This window comes from Odocoileus virginianus, chromosome 3, assembly GCF_023699985.2.
Source record: "Odocoileus virginianus isolate 20LAN1187 ecotype Illinois chromosome 3, Ovbor_1.2, whole genome shotgun sequence".
NCBI classification, from domain to species: Eukaryota; Metazoa; Chordata; class Mammalia; order Artiodactyla; family Cervidae; genus Odocoileus; species Odocoileus virginianus.
Genome location: NC_069676.1, coordinates 8584962 through 8600906, shown reverse-complemented (window position 1 = coordinate 8600906; position 15945 = coordinate 8584962). Strand labels below are relative to the sequence as shown.

The following is a 15945-nucleotide window of genomic DNA, read 5'->3' as shown; positions in this document are numbered from 1 at the left end:
ACCTATTAGGGAAAGAATCAGAAAAAGAATGTGTGTGTGTGTAATACACACAGATATATTTGTGTGTGTGTAAAATTGAATGACCGTGCTATACACCTGCAGCTACATGATACTGTAAATCAACTATACTTCAATAAAAAGAATAAGCAGAATCGAATAAATAAAACACAAAATATCAGACTGCATCATACATGCATACTTGCTAAGTCACTTCAGTCATGTCCGACTCTTTGTGACTCTATAGACTGTAGCCTGCCAGGCTCCTCTATCCATGGGACTTTTCAGGCAAGAATACTGGAGTGGGCTGCCATTTCCTTTTCCAGGGGATCTTCCCAATGCAGGGATTGAACCTATGTCTCCTGTATTGGCAGGCAGATTTTTTCCCACTGAGCCACCTGGGAAGCCCGCATGCAATCTTTGACTGAATTCAAAAGAATGGGTTCCACAAGATGGCTGCAAATGATTGATATTTAAAAAATAGATCTAATCTAAAGGCAAAGGGTAACAGTAATAAAGCATATGTGAGGTAAAATGGCAAAGCATCTAAAAGGTGGTTCATTACAACTATGGAGGTAGAACAACTTTCTATGTTTGTAAAACCATGGAAGGGAAGACAAAATATAGATAGATTTGACTACTCAAAATTCATAACTTTTCACACAACCCAACACACACATTGTATATACAAACAAGATTTAAATGTCAAATAGCACACTTGTTTTAAAAATTGAAGGAATGAAATAAAAAAATTAGAATAAAGGAGACTAGGCATTGATAATCCTGGGTAGTGGAAGTGATTGCAGCTTACAGCAGCTTTGGGTGAAATGGAGTCACAGAAATGGTGCCTGACACATCTGCATGGGGGAAGGGAAGAGTGGAGAGAGGGTGAGGTGTATGGAAAGAGTAACATGGATACTTACATTACCATATGTAAAGTAGATAGCCAGTGGGAATCTGCTGTATGGCTCAGGAAACTCAAACATGGACTCTGTATCAACCTAGAGGGGTGAGATGGGGAGGGAGACGGGAGGGAGTTTCAAAAGAGAGGGGGTATATACCTATGGCTGATTCATGTTGAGGCTTGACAGAAAACAGCAAAATTCTGTAAAGCAAGTATCCTTCAATAAAAAAATAAATTAATTAAAAAGAGAGAGAGAAGTAGCACATATCTCTATTTCCAACAAGACTTGTCAAGGTATTTAAGATACATCACACTCTTCCATTTTTCCTTATGTTGGAGCACAATTCCTGGCCTTTTATCTCAGAGATAGAAATGAAAAAAGTTATGAAGGAAATTATACAAAAAAAGTAAAGCAGAAAAAGTAAAAGCACTCAGACACCAATATGTAAAGCAAAGAACATCCATAGACAATTTTCAGTACAGAAAGTAAATGGCTAATAAACCCTCAGATATATCCAGTCTTCCAGGTAATAAAATCATTACAAAGTAAAACTTTTTATCATCTTCCTGTTTGCATAGTAAATGCAATTTTTCCAAGTGAATACTCAGTGTGAGAGAAGACGCTATGAAATATGAATCTCAATAACTGGATTTGCAATTTCATAGTTACTTCTATTGGTCTGGATATTCCTAATAAATACAGAACATCATCAAATATACCCTATGTTAAAATTTTACAAAATAAATAGAATATTCTCACCTAAAAGCAAATTCTTCCTTACCTGTCTATTTTCCTACACCCATATGTTGCAAAATTCTGGAAAATTTCAGAGTTTCTCTTTCTTCTTGAGTCTCATCCAACAGATTTTCATTCCCAAAACTTACTAGAGAGCAGTATTTCTTGTATTGCCAAGTCCGATAGAGACTTATCACTAAATAAATACATTAATTTGCCAATCAAGCAAACAAACATGGAGATCTCACAGCTCTGTGTCAGCTGTTTGGATTTTCAAGTGACCTCAGTTAAATAATATTGGGTTTAATCCTCTCTGGCTTTTTCCTGTAGTGTCTACTGGACTTTTATACTCACCTGGATGGGAAGGCTGAGAGGAAGGTCTCCATGTGGAAGTCCAATTTTCTCCCTGGATGTTTAATGAAGCATCTGGGGCTGAAGCTCTGTCTCCAGACAAGAAAGAAGGAAGGAGTTAAGCACTGGTACCTGAGCTTAATTTGGGAATCCAAATGCAAAAACTATGCTCTGTCCAGTTCAAGGTTGAACTTGCTCACTCATTGCAGCAGTGGAAATATTTAAAGCTCTGTATATTCACTGTACCTGCTCATTTTCATTATTACTACAACCCTGAGTACATTTCCCTATGGGAGCATGTCTCGACAAAATGGAAATTTTCTGTGCTTATTTGCTCTTCCCAACAGATTAGTTTAGATGTCAGGTCTATCCAATGCTTATTGCTACTCCATGAACTCTTCTGGCTTCCAAGGGTGAAACATGGATCCTTTTTAACAATTTGACTTACAATATTGAGTCAAAGATTTATCCAAAACTGAGCCAGAGAAGCCTGTCTTGACTAGGTCCTTTTAGTCTGAAGTACTGACTTGTGGTAGGACCACAGCTCCTGATATCTCCAGGAAAGTTTTATTTATTCTTCAATAAGAGAACTGTGTTCCTTTGCTATAAAATCATCATTAAAGTAATCCTTGTTTTATAAGGATTTTAAAAACAAAAAAGAATATTTTTTGACACATCAATCAAGAGTTTCATGCTTTTAATATAAATGAAAAGTTGGCATTTGATTTGCATTTATTATGCAAACAGGCAGATGGTAAAAGTTTTCCTTTGCAATGATTTTATTGCCTGGGATACTGGATACATTTTGGGGTTTATTAGCCATTTACTTTCTATATTGCAAATAAAGTCCTCTATTTATTAAAAAAATGACAATCATTAAAGACATGGTTAGATCTTTTAATGCACTATGAGGTGAGCTTAGAAACTTATATGTATTTTCTCATTCATTTTTTTCAAAAGTCCAAACAATGGGGTTGGAACAATTATGAGCTTCATTCTAAATTTGCAGAATTGTGGTTCAAAAGTGTTAAGTGGTTGTTCCAAAGTTATGAACTGAGTAAGGGATGCACTTAGTGTAGAGTACAAAATACTTCTTAATTCTCTTGCACCAGGCCAGTGGTCTCAATCAGAGATGGTTTTGTCTCTAGAGGACCCTTGGGGATATGGGGAGAAATATTTGATTTTCCCACAAAGGGAAGTGTTCCTGGACATAGTGGGTTGAATCCAAGGATGCAGATCAGCAAACTGCAGAGTACAGGACAGCCCCCACCACAAGAAAGTATCCGTCACAATGTCAACAGTGGTAAGGTTGAGAAACACGGTTCTTCACAAGACATTTCTCCCAAAATCAGTGTGCATATGAATCACTGGGGAATCTTATAATTAAATACAGATTCTGATTTGGCAGGGCTAGAGTGGCCCAGAGATTCTGTGTTTGTAACAATCTCCCAGTTGTTGTTGATGTTGCAGGTTTTGTTCTTTGGAAGAGTCTTTGAGTATCACGACTGTAGTCCAGTGTTAGAGTCAGGTGGAGGTATTTTCCCAGGTGGTGCTAGTGGTAAACAACATGCTCATCAATTCAGGAGACACAAGAGACATGGATTTGATCCTGCCTCAGGAAGATCCCCTGGTGGAGGGCATGGCGACCCACTTCAGTATTCTTGCCTGAAGAATCCCACAGACAGAGGACCCTAATGGGTTACAGTCCAGGGAGTCCCAAAGAGCCGGACATGATTGAAGGGACACAGCATGCAAGCACATGAGCATAGGTGTTTTAGTTCTTCTCCATCAAGAATCTTTCTTCTCACTTCCATCATGTCTGATGTAAGGTGATCAAATGTTGGACCAATATCAATTGTGGTGGTCAAATGCCATGCTGCTTCTGCCTTAACAAATTTTACATACATCTCTTGAGTATTTCCCTCTGGACAGATAGTAAAACTTTTAGGCCTTGTTTCCTCTGTTGTTGTTGTTTAGTCACTCAGTCATGTCCAACTCTTTTGCGATCCCATGGGCTGGGGCCCGTCAGCTTCCTCTGTCCATGGGATTTTCCTGGCAAGAATACTGGAGTGGGTTGCCATTTCCTTCTCCAGTTTCCTCTTACATGACTAGGGAAATTCCTCCTAAGGAGTAGGTCGTGAAGTTTTTAGTATTTCAATCTCATAGAAAATCACCTGGCACAAAACAGTTGCTCAATTCATTGCAGCTATTATGACTGTGGTGTAGAAGACTCTTGAGATTCCCTTGGACAGCAAGGTGATCAAACCTGTCAATTCTAAAGGAAATCAATCCTGAATATTCATTGGAAGGACTGAAGGTGAAGCTAAAACTCCAATACTTTGGCCACCTGATTCGAAGAACTGACTCACTGGAAAAGACCCTGATGTTGGGCAAGATTGAAGGTAGGAGGAGAAGGAGATGACAGAGGATGAGGTGGTTTGATTGCATCACCGAGTTGATGGACATGAGTTTTAGTAAGCTCTGGGAGTTGGTGATGGACAGGGAGGTCTGGCATGCTGCAGTCCATGAGGTCACAAAGAGTCAGACACTACTGCGTGACTGAACTGAACTGAATATATTCTAATTTTAGTGGAACCACTTTATGCTTCCAAATAAAATTTTACCCACTTAATTCCATTCTCATCACTTAATTGTCAAGAATGATCTCTGTATTGCTAAGTCTAAAAGACATGTATATTTTTAGCATATAAATAATGTACTTACAAATTAGTTGACCAACACACATGTCCAAGTCTTGGCTCTGAGCTATGCTCATTACAATCTCTTAATGACTTTCAGGTAAAACTTCTCAGCTTATAGTCTCTGAATCTTTCCTGAAGGAGCTGTGTATTCCCAGGCTCATGTGGACATGCACTCTGATAGGAAGGTCTCTGGAAGTCTGAATTCCTCCCTGCACGGTTGAAGACGAAGTCTGTAGCTATGTTCTCAGAGAAGACTGCAGTAAGGAGTGAAGTGCCAGTTCCTTCACAGACACAGGACTCCAACACAACAGATATGTCTCCTTCGACTCAAGGATGTAGAAGCTGAGGGACTGCAGGAGATATTTATGGATGCCTAGATCTGGTCATTAGGGACGATTCCCTCTTGTTACTCCAGCCTCAAGCATGTGATTTCACCCCGTGCACTGGTCTAGACAGAAGTTCCTCTTAATGATTCTTTGTTCCCAAGAGACTAGGTCACACATCAGGTGAATACTATTAATATTAATCCTTCTCCATGAACTCTTGCCCCATCTAGATGTATAACCTCCTAGCACCTTATTCCACTATGAGTCCACATTTTCTCAAAAATCTAAGACTGAGGAACATGTCTTGATTAGGTCCTTTGGATCTTCAAAGCATTAATTTGTGGTGGCAACACAAATAGGTGGAGTCCTAACATCTCCAGAAAATTGCTGTTACCCTTTTAACAAAGCAAAGAAGTGGGCTTTTTTAATATGAAACTTTGAATACTACACATTTTGGCCTCATGAAACTTTTGCTTAAACAAGTAGGATTTTTACACTTGTATCACAAATTAAGTAAGTAAAATTAGAGCTGTCACTTAGTCCCTCATCAAAAAAAAAAGTTTGTTAGTTTTAACAGATACATTTAGATCACTTTTTAAGACATATAACTTGTATTTGCAGATTGTATTTAATCTTTATGAAAGTTCATTCTATGATGTTGTACTATATGTATTTCACTGAAGAAACTGGACTTGGAGGAATGTAGTGATATAAGATATCACTTATATCTTGCCCAAGATATAAATTGAGTGAGGGATGGGAACCTTGATTGGAATTATATCAGGATATTCTCAGTTCCCTTTGGGCCACTGGTTTCCAACAAGAGATCATTTTGCCCCTGGGGAATATTTGGTGATATCTGAAAAAGTGCTGCTAAACACCCACAATGTGTGGGATAGAACAGAAAACAAATAACTATCATGCCCCAAGGTTAACAGGCAGAAGATGAGAATACCTATTTTAGTCCAATGCTTCTCCAAAGTCATTGCACATAAGAATCCCCTATGATTGTAGTTATAATACAGATTCTAACTCAGTAGGTCCTGGTCAGCCCTGAGATGCTGAATTTCTAACAAGCTTCTGGGTGATGATAATGCATTCAGGATTTGATCTGAGGACCATTCTTTGGGTAGTAAGTTTGTGGTCCTTTGTTAGAGTCTAGAGTAAATAGTTTTAAGCCTTTTGCACCTAAAAAAGGCCTTTGTATGTAATTTTGAAAGAATGATATTTACTCATTCCAGAGGCCATGATAAATTTCTGTGGTGTTTCTTTTATATAAGGGCACTTAAGTGACTCCAAATACTATACTTCGGAAAGATACTTTTTAATAATCAGAATAAGGGCCACCAAAGAATGGCCACATCCTAATCCCCAGACCCTTAGAATATATTATTTTATATAAGGAGGGGAATTGAGTTGGTAGAGAGAGGAAGGTTGCTAATCAGCTGACCTACATATAATAAGATTGACCATGATTGTTTTTTTTAAAGAAACTTTTAATTAGAATATAATTACTTTACAGTGTAATTAGTTTCTGTATTGTATTGTTGTACTGAAACTAAACTGTATTAGTTTCTGCCATGCAACAAGTGAATCAGCCGTAAGTATATATATGTCCCTTGCTCTTGAGTTTCCCTCTCAACCTCTCCCCTGTAAGTCTTCACAGAGCATCCAGCTGAGCTCCCTGTGATAAACGGCAACTTCCTGCTGTTGTTGTTCAGTCAATCAGTCGTGTCCAACTCTTTGCCACCCCATGGACTGCAGCATGCACGTCAGACTTCCCTGTCCTCCACTATCTCCTGGAGCTTGCTCAAACTCATGTCCATCGCCTTGGTGATGCCATCCAACCATCTCATCCTCTGTCGCTCCCTTCTCTTCCTGCCCTCAATCTTCCCCATCTTCAGGGTCTTTTCCAGGTGTCCCTATATTATGTTACGTGTGTGTGTGTGTGTTGTGCTAGGTCACTTCAGTAGTGTCCAACATTGCGAGACCCTACAGACTGTAGCCTGCCAGGCTTCTCTGTCCATGGGGTTCTCCAGGCAAGAATACTGGAATGTGTAGCCCATGCCTTCCTCCAGGGAATTTTCCCAACCCAGAGATTAAATCCACGACTCTTACATTTCCTGCACTGGCAGACAGGTTCTTTAGCACTAGCACCACGTGGGAAGCCCGTATTAAGCACCTACATGTTAGCAACTATTATGTACTCTTCTTGTATTGATGACTTTAATTTATATAATGTACTTATCTTTAGTTTTGACTTTTTTTCTTTTATCTTTTTTTAGTTTCTATTTCTTTTTTTTTTCTTACAAACCCTTGTGTCAAAAATAGGTCGCAGGAAGGGAGTTGCTCTGCTACAAAAGAAACCTCCACCCAGAAGCAGGTCGACAAGGAATGGTTTAGCACCAGGTTCTGCATGAATGTGCGGTGCGTGTCAGGCGAGGGGGTGGCCGCCTTTCTGGAGGCTCCCCATGTCCCAGGAACAAGGGCTCTCTGCACTAGACCCCGGTCCAGTCCCGGGGCAGGGCACGCCATGCCATGCCCCAAGGGTCGTGGGCGGTGGCCCACTGGTGGGGATGGCGGGGGACTGGCTATCTGAGGCTCCCGTGGCGCTGCCGACTTCAACCTGGGCGGAATTCTGACTTAGAGGCGTTCAGTCATAATCCCAGAGAGAGCAGCTTCCCCCATTGGCTCCTCAGCCCAGCATATACACCAAGTTTTAGCCTTTGTTTTAAAGGCTATTTTTTCCCCCTAAGATAATGTTCTCCATATCTCCTATTTCTTTTATTTTTTTTTTATCTTTTTTCTTCCATTTATTTTTATTAGTTGGAGGCTAATTACTTTACATCATTAGTGTAGTTTTTGTCATACATTGAAATGAATTAGCCATGGATTTACATGTATTCCCCATCCCGATCCCCCCTCCCACCTCCCTCTCCACCCGATCCCTCTGGGTCTTCCCAGTGCACCAGGCCCGAGCACTTGTCTCATTCATCCAGCCTGGGCTGGTGATCTGTTTCACCCTAGATAATATACATGTTTCGATGCTGTTCTCTTGAAACATCCCACCCTCGCCTTCTCCCAGAGTCCACAAGTCTGTTCTATACATCTGAGTCTCTTTTTCTGTTTTGCATATAGGGTTATCGTTACCATCTTTCTAAATTCCATATATATGTGTTAGTATACTGTAATGGTCTTTATCTTTCTGGCTTACTTCGCTCTGTATAATGGGCTCCAGTTTCATCCATTTCATTAGAACTGATTCAAATGAATTCTTTTTAATGGCTGAGTAATATTCCATGGTGTATATGTATCACAGCTTCCTCATCCATTCGTCTGCTGATGGGCATCTAGGTTGCTTCCATGTCCTGGCTATTATAAACAGTGCTGGGATGAACATTGGGGTGCACGTGTCTCTTTCAGATCTGGTTTCCTTGGTGGGTATGCCCAGAAGTGGGATTGCTGGGTCATATGAAAGCTCTATTTCCAGCTTTTTAAGAAATCTCCACACTGTTTTCCATAGTGGCTGTACTAATTTGCATTCCCACCAACAGTGTAAGAGGGTTCCCTTTTCTCCACACCCTCTCCAGCATTTATTGCTTGTAGACTTTTGGATAGCAGCCATCCTGACTGGCATATAATGGTACCTCATTGTGGTTTTGATTTGCATTTCTCTGATAATGAGTGATGTTGAGCATCTTTTCATGTGTTTGTTAGCCATCTGTATGTCTTCCTTGGAGAAATGTCTGTTTAGTTCTTTGGCCCATTTTTGGATTGGGTTATTTATTTTTCTGGAGTTGAGCTGGAGGAGTTGCTTGTATATTTTTGAGATTAATCCTTTGTCTGTTGCTTCATTTGCTATTATTTTCTCCCAATCTGAGGGCTGCCTTTTCACCTTGCTTATAGTTTCCTTTGTTGTGCAAAAGCTTTTAAGTTTCATTAGTCCCATTTGTTTATTTTTGCTTTTATTTCTAAAATTGTGGGATGTGGGTCATAGAGGATCCTGCTGTGATTTATGTTGGAGAGTGTTTTGCCTATGTTCTCCTCTAGGAGTTTTATAGTTTCTGGTCTTACATTTAGATCTTTAATCCATAAACTCAAAATGGATTAAAGATCTAAATGTAAGTCCTATTTCTTTTAATTTCCATATGCATGAAATATCTTTTCCATCCTTTTACTATCATTCTTTGTGTGAATTTAGCTCTGAAGTGAGTTTCTTATAAACAGCATACAGAAGATAGAAGTCTTTTTTTTTTAAACTCAATCAGCCACCCTATATCTTTAATTGAAACATTTAGCCCATTGGCATTTAAAATATTAATGATAAATATGTGCTTATTGACACTTTGTTATCCATTTTCCAGTATTTTTAGTTCTTTTGAAAATATTTGGCATAATATACATGTCATCTGGGGCTTCCACAGTGGCTCAGTGGTAAAGAAGGTGCCTGCAATACAGGAGACATGGGTTTGATGCCTGGGTTGGGAAGATCCCCTGGTGGAGGGCAGGGCAACCCACTTCAGTATATTCACCTGGAGAATCCATGACTATGGTCCACAGGGTCACAAAGACTGGGACACAGCTGAAGCAACTGAGCACACATGCACATGCATATATCATCTGAGATGAAATTATTCATAAGCAATCCATGTAGCACCATGAAATTAACCAGAATTTCAAAGTCTTTCTGTTCTTAGGCTAGGGAAAAAAAAACTTTGTGAAAATAGGAAAGTGGATAATGGGGATAACTGTCTTTTCATCAGATCGAGGAGAAAGCTTCAAAAAGTGAGTGCACAATTTATTTAAAGTGTAAAAGTCAAAGAAACAGAAATTCCAGGAAATGAATAGAAAAAGCAAGTTCAACATCCAGAATCTAATCAAAGAATAGGAGTTTTTGTTCCAAAGCTTGAGCTTCTTCAAGGATGTTTCTTCAAACCCAGAATTTCTCTTTTTATAACTGCCATGTGAATGACTCTTTTCAGAGCTCTTTTTATGTCTTTGTTTCTGAGACTGTAGATGAAGGGGTTCAGCATGGGTGTGACCACGGTGTACATCACAGAGGCCGTTGCACTTGAATGAGAGCTGTGGGGAGCAGCAGTGGAGCTAAGGTACACTCCTAGGCTTGAACAATAATATAAGGAGACAACTGAGAGGTGAGATGCACAGATGGAGACTGCTTTATATTTCCCCTGAGGTAATGAGATTCCACGTACGGAGAATATTATCTTAGAGTAAGAGTACAGGATACCAGCCAGGGGACCACCACCCAACAGCACTGCTGTAAAATACATAATGGTATCATTAAGAAGTGTATCATCACAGGAAAGTTGGACAATCTGCTTGATTTCACAGAAAAAGTGAGGGATTTCCAAATCTGTACAGAAAGACAGCCGTAACACAAGTAGGGTTTCTAACAAGGAAAGCAGGGTACTAATGATCCAGGATAGCAGAACCAAAAGTCTACAGAGTTGAGGGTTCATGATGACTGTGTAGTGCAGGGGGTGGCAGATGGCCACATACCGGTCATATGCCATCACGGTCAGAAGAAAATCATCCAACACTGCAAAGAGCATGTAAAAATACATCTGACTGATGCAGCCTTCATAGGATATAGCTTTTCTCTGGCTCTGTATATTTATTAACATCTTTAGGATTGTTGTGGAGGTGAAACAGATGTCTACAAAGGACAGGTTGGAAAGGAAGAAGTACATGGGGGTGTGGAGGTGGGAATCTGAACTGACAGCCAAGATGATGAGCAGGTTTCCAAACCCAGTGATCAGGTACATTAAGAGGAAAAGCCCAAATATGAGGGGCTGTAGCTCTGGTTTCATTGATAATCCTTGAAGAAGAAATCCTGAATCTTGTGTATCATTTCCTGGTACCATGTTGTAGTGTTGATGACTAGGAATGAAAAAAATAAATGCGTGAATAATTTTTACCCAAATGGGCATTATTCATTTGAAAATGCTACAATTATATCTATATCTATCTCTACATATCTATCTACCTATCTGTCTATCCATCCATTTTTTCATCTGTATTTTTAAAGAATCCTCACATTTAAAGGATGTTTTGTGACATCTCTGACTAGGAATTCTGTTAGAGAGAGAGGCATAGTACTGACCTAAGTGGAAAAAACAGATCTAAATTGCTAAGGTAGCCCCAGTTAGATTATAACGTGGAGAAAACTTTCAGATTTTCTCTCAAGGGATCATGCACTACACAGTTTTAATGAGAAATATTTTTATCCATTTGAGGAATATATGCTGAATACTAGCCATTTTTTAGGTTTAAAATTCTGAGAAAGAAAAGCCAAAAGAATAATGATAAAGAATATAAGCACATAAATATCTTATATCATGCGACATGGTGATAGATTCTATGAATAGTGTAAAAAAGTGTAAAAACAGTAGATGAGGGTGCTCTGTTTTTTTTTTTAAACTGAGAGTTCAGAAAGGCCTAAAAATGGTGAAGATAAAGTTATAGTAAATGTTGTTAAGATATATCCATCTAAAATAGAGGAACTTACATATATAAAGCCAGTATTAGGAGATCTAAATGGAGAAACTGACAGCAGCACAATAATAGAGGAGGACTTTGACACTCCTTTTACATCATTGCATAGCTCATTGAGACAGGAAATCAACAAGAAACAATAGCCTTATGCTTTCATTGGGCCAGATGGACATGATAGATTTGTACAAAACATTCCATCCAAATGCATCAGAATATACATTCTTCTCAAGTGCACATGGAACTTTCTCAAGAGTATTGTTCAATAGAGCCTCAATAAATTCAGAAGACTGAAATTTCATCAGTCATTTTCTGATCACAATGGTATGAAACTACAAATTAACTATAGAAGAAAACTGAAAAAAATCACACATATATGCAGGCTAAACAACATGCTACTGAACAACTATTTGTCAGTTGAGAAATCAAAGGAGTCATTAAGAAAAATATCTGAAGACAAATAAAAATGAAAATGTGGCATGTCTAAATCTGTGAGATGAGCAAAAAAATGAGAGAGAAGTTTATAAGAACACAGACCTACCTCAAGATACAAGAATGCACTGAACAATCTAACTTTATATCTAAAGGAAGTAGTAAAAGAAGAAGGCACAGCTCAAATTCAGTAGAAAGAATAATAAAAAATAGAGAAGAAATTAATGAAATAAAGACTACAAAAATGGGAATGATCAGTCATACTAACAGCTGATTCTTTGAAAAGACAAACAAAATTGGCAAACCTTTACTAGATTCACTAAAAAAAAAAAATAGAGAGGCAGAAGTCTTTGATTAATAAAATCAGAAATGAAGAAAGAGAAATAGCAATGAATACCAGAGAAATACAAAAGATTATGAACAGCTATAAGTCAACAAATTAGACAACCTAGAAATCATAAAAAGAATCTTAGAATTATATGACATTTCATGACTGAATCATGAAAGGATAGAACATTTGAACAGACCTATTATTTAGCAAAGATATTAAAACAGTAACAAAAAGCCGCCCCCAAATCAAAAGTTCTGGACCAGACAGCTTCAGGGGTGAATTCTTTGAAACACTACCTATCCTCCCCAAACTTTTCCAAAAATTAAAAGAGAGAAAACCATCCTTAATAATTTCATGAGACCAAATTTACCCTGATTCCCAAACTAAGCTAGAACAACAACAAGAGCCAAAAAAATATAGTGAAATAGATCTAAAGAACATAGAGCAAAAAGCCTCAACAAAATATTAACAAGAGAATACAACAATACTTAAAAGGACCACACACCATAAAAAAGTGTAGTCAAGTGGTTTATGTTTCTGGAATGCAAGGATGTTTTAACACCTACAAATTAACATGGAAAATAGCAATAACATAATGAAGAATAAATAACATATGATCAGTTCAATAAATCCAGAAAAAGATGCTGATATTGAAAGAGAGTTCAAAAGATTCATAAAATTTTTAACCATATAAATTCTCAATAATGTGGGTATATAGGAAATTTACCTCAACATAATAAAACCCATATATGACAAACTCACTGCTAACATCATAATCAATGTTGAAAAGCTAGATGCTATCTCTCTAAGATTAGGAACATGACAAAGGTACCCACTCTTCCTATTCTTATTCAATATAGTATTGGAGTCCTAACCAGTGTAATGAGGCAAGAAAATACATAAAAGACATTTATTTTTTGCAGCTGGAAAGGAAGTAAATCTATCATAAATCGCAGTTGACAGAAATTTTGTGTAGGAAACTCTAAAGATCCCACTAAAAACTATTAGAAATAACAAATGGCTGAGTAATATTCCATGGTGTATATGTACCACAGCTTCCTCATCCATTCATCTGCTGATGGGCATCTGGGTTGCTTCCACGTCCTGGCTATTATAAACAGTGCTGCGGTGAACATTGGGGTGCACGTGTCTCTTTCAGATCTGGTTTCCTTGGTGTGTATGCCCAGAAGTGGGATTGCTGGGTCATATGGCAGTTCTATTTCCAGCTTTTTAAGAAATCTCCACACTGTTTTCCATAGTGGCTGTACTAACTTGCATTCCCACCAACAGTGTAAGATTCATTTGAATCAGTTCTAATGAGATGGATGAAACTGGAGCCCATTATACAGAGCGAAGTAAGCCAGAAAGATAAAGACCATTACAGTATACTAACACATATATATGGACTTTAGAAAGATGGTAACGATAACCCTATATGCAAAACAGAAAAAGAGACTCAGATGTATAGAACAGACTTGTGGACTCTGGGAGAAGGCGAGGGTGGGATGTTTCAAGAGAACAGCATCAAAACATGTATATTATCTAGGGTGAAACAGATAACCAGCCCAGGTTGGGTACATGAGACAAGTGCTTGGGCCTGGTGCACTGGGAAGACCCAGAGGGATCGGGTGGAGAGGGAGGTGGGAGGGGGGACTGGGATGGGGAATACATGTAAATCCATGGCTAATTCATTTCAATGTATAACAAAAACTACTGTAATGATGTAAAGTAATTAGCCTCCAACTAATAAAAATAAATGGAAAAAAAAAGAAATAACAAATGAATATTATGAAGTTATAGGTATAAAATCAATATAGAAAACTACAATGTTTATATACAATAATGAGGAACTAGCAGGAAAAAAAAAAACTCAAATACAAACCCACCTACAATTGCAACAAGAGAATAAAAATTTAACTCCTAACAAAAAAAAAAAAAAAAAATCAACTCAAAATGAGTTAAACTAATGAATGCAAAACCTGAGAAATCATAAAACTCCTAGAAGAAGACAAAGGCAATACATTCTTTTGCAATATATTGCTAGATACTTCTCCTAAGGCAAAAAAAAACAAAAATAATCTAATGGGATTACATTAATTAAAGATTTGCTCAGCAAGGGAAACCATGAATAAAATGAAAAGACAGCCTACTAAATGGGAGATAATCTTCACCAATAATGTATCAGATAAGGGATTCATATCCAATATTTATAAAGAACTCATATAAGTCAGCATTCAAACTACAAACTGCCTAATTCAAAAGTGGGCAGAAGAGCTGAATAGACTTTTCTCCAAAGAAGACATACAAATGACCAGCAGGCACATGAAAAGATGTCCAACCTCACTAATTATTAGTGAAATGCAAAGCAAAACCAAAATGTGATATCACCTCTGGCCCTTTAGGATGACTGTTATCAAAAAGTCTAGAAATAATGTGTTAAAGAGGATGAAGGCCATAGGTAACACTTATGCACTGTTGGTAAGAATGTAAATTGGTCGAGCCACTATTGAAAAACAGTGTGGAAATTCCTCAAAATTTAAAAATAAAACCGACATATCATCCAAAAATTCCACTTCTGAATATTTTATCCACACTCCCTAAAAGTCCCACTAGTTCGAAAAAAGGTATGCACACCAATGTTCATTGCAGTATTATTGAAAACAACTAAAATATAGAAGCAGCCATTTATAGATGAATGGATAAAGAAGATGTGGTAGGTGTCTACCATGGAATACTATTCAGTCAAAATAAGTCTTACCATTTTTGACAAATGTTCATCTAAACTAGGAGGTATGATGGAAGGAAATAACTGAGATGGAAGAAGACAAATACCATATGATTTCACTCAGGTGTGGAATAAAGTGTGTGTATGTGTGTGTATCATTAAATAAATGAACACACCAAATAAAATAATAGCAAACACTTAGATATGGAGAACACAGTAGCTGTCATAGGAAGCACTGGGGAAGACAAAATGGGTAAATAGTGACAACAGTGTAAGTAAGGATGGAAACTGAACTTTTGGTGGTGAGCACACTGTAGTAGAAGTCAAAATATAATATACACATGAAACTTATGCAAAGTTTTAAACCAATGTTACCTCAGTAAATAAAAGAATGTAGAAATAATACCTAAATTCCAGTTGGTAAGCCTCCTGTGGATATGTAAACATGGAGATCCATATTTATATGACCATTTTGTGTCCTGTATTTAAGAAAACATAAACATCAATTTAAAAACAGAGGAGAGACCTACACATCAGTGGGTGAAAAGATCTAGAATACTCATATGGTTCCCGAGAAATTGTGATGAGAAAAAAAATTTTTATTGGTCCTGGCAATATTCAAACCCTAGTTATATCTCGTCAATGCCCAGAATACCTAATAAATCAGGAAAAACATACACACAATTTAGTCTCCAGAGAAACAAACAACATTTTACAATGTTATGACCCTTTACTGATTAAACATTCCATTACAGTAATGATCATAGGAAGTAAATTCTCAATTTAAAACAGAAAATATACAAGGTACAACAACCATTGTACATTTTAAAAATTGAAATAGTGAAATATTTTTAAAAAAATGATACCATATGAAAAGACTCTGGGCACTTGAAAACTGAGTTTTGAATTTTGGATGTACCACATATTA

General features: G+C 37.6%; 1 pseudogene; it reads right to left on the bottom strand.

Annotated features, from left to right (window-relative positions):
• Positions 1-9932: 9932 nt before the first annotated feature.
• LOC110139298 (olfactory receptor-like protein OLF4) lies at positions 9933-10974 on the bottom strand (annotated as a pseudogene).
• Positions 10975-15945: the final 4971 nt, after the last annotated feature.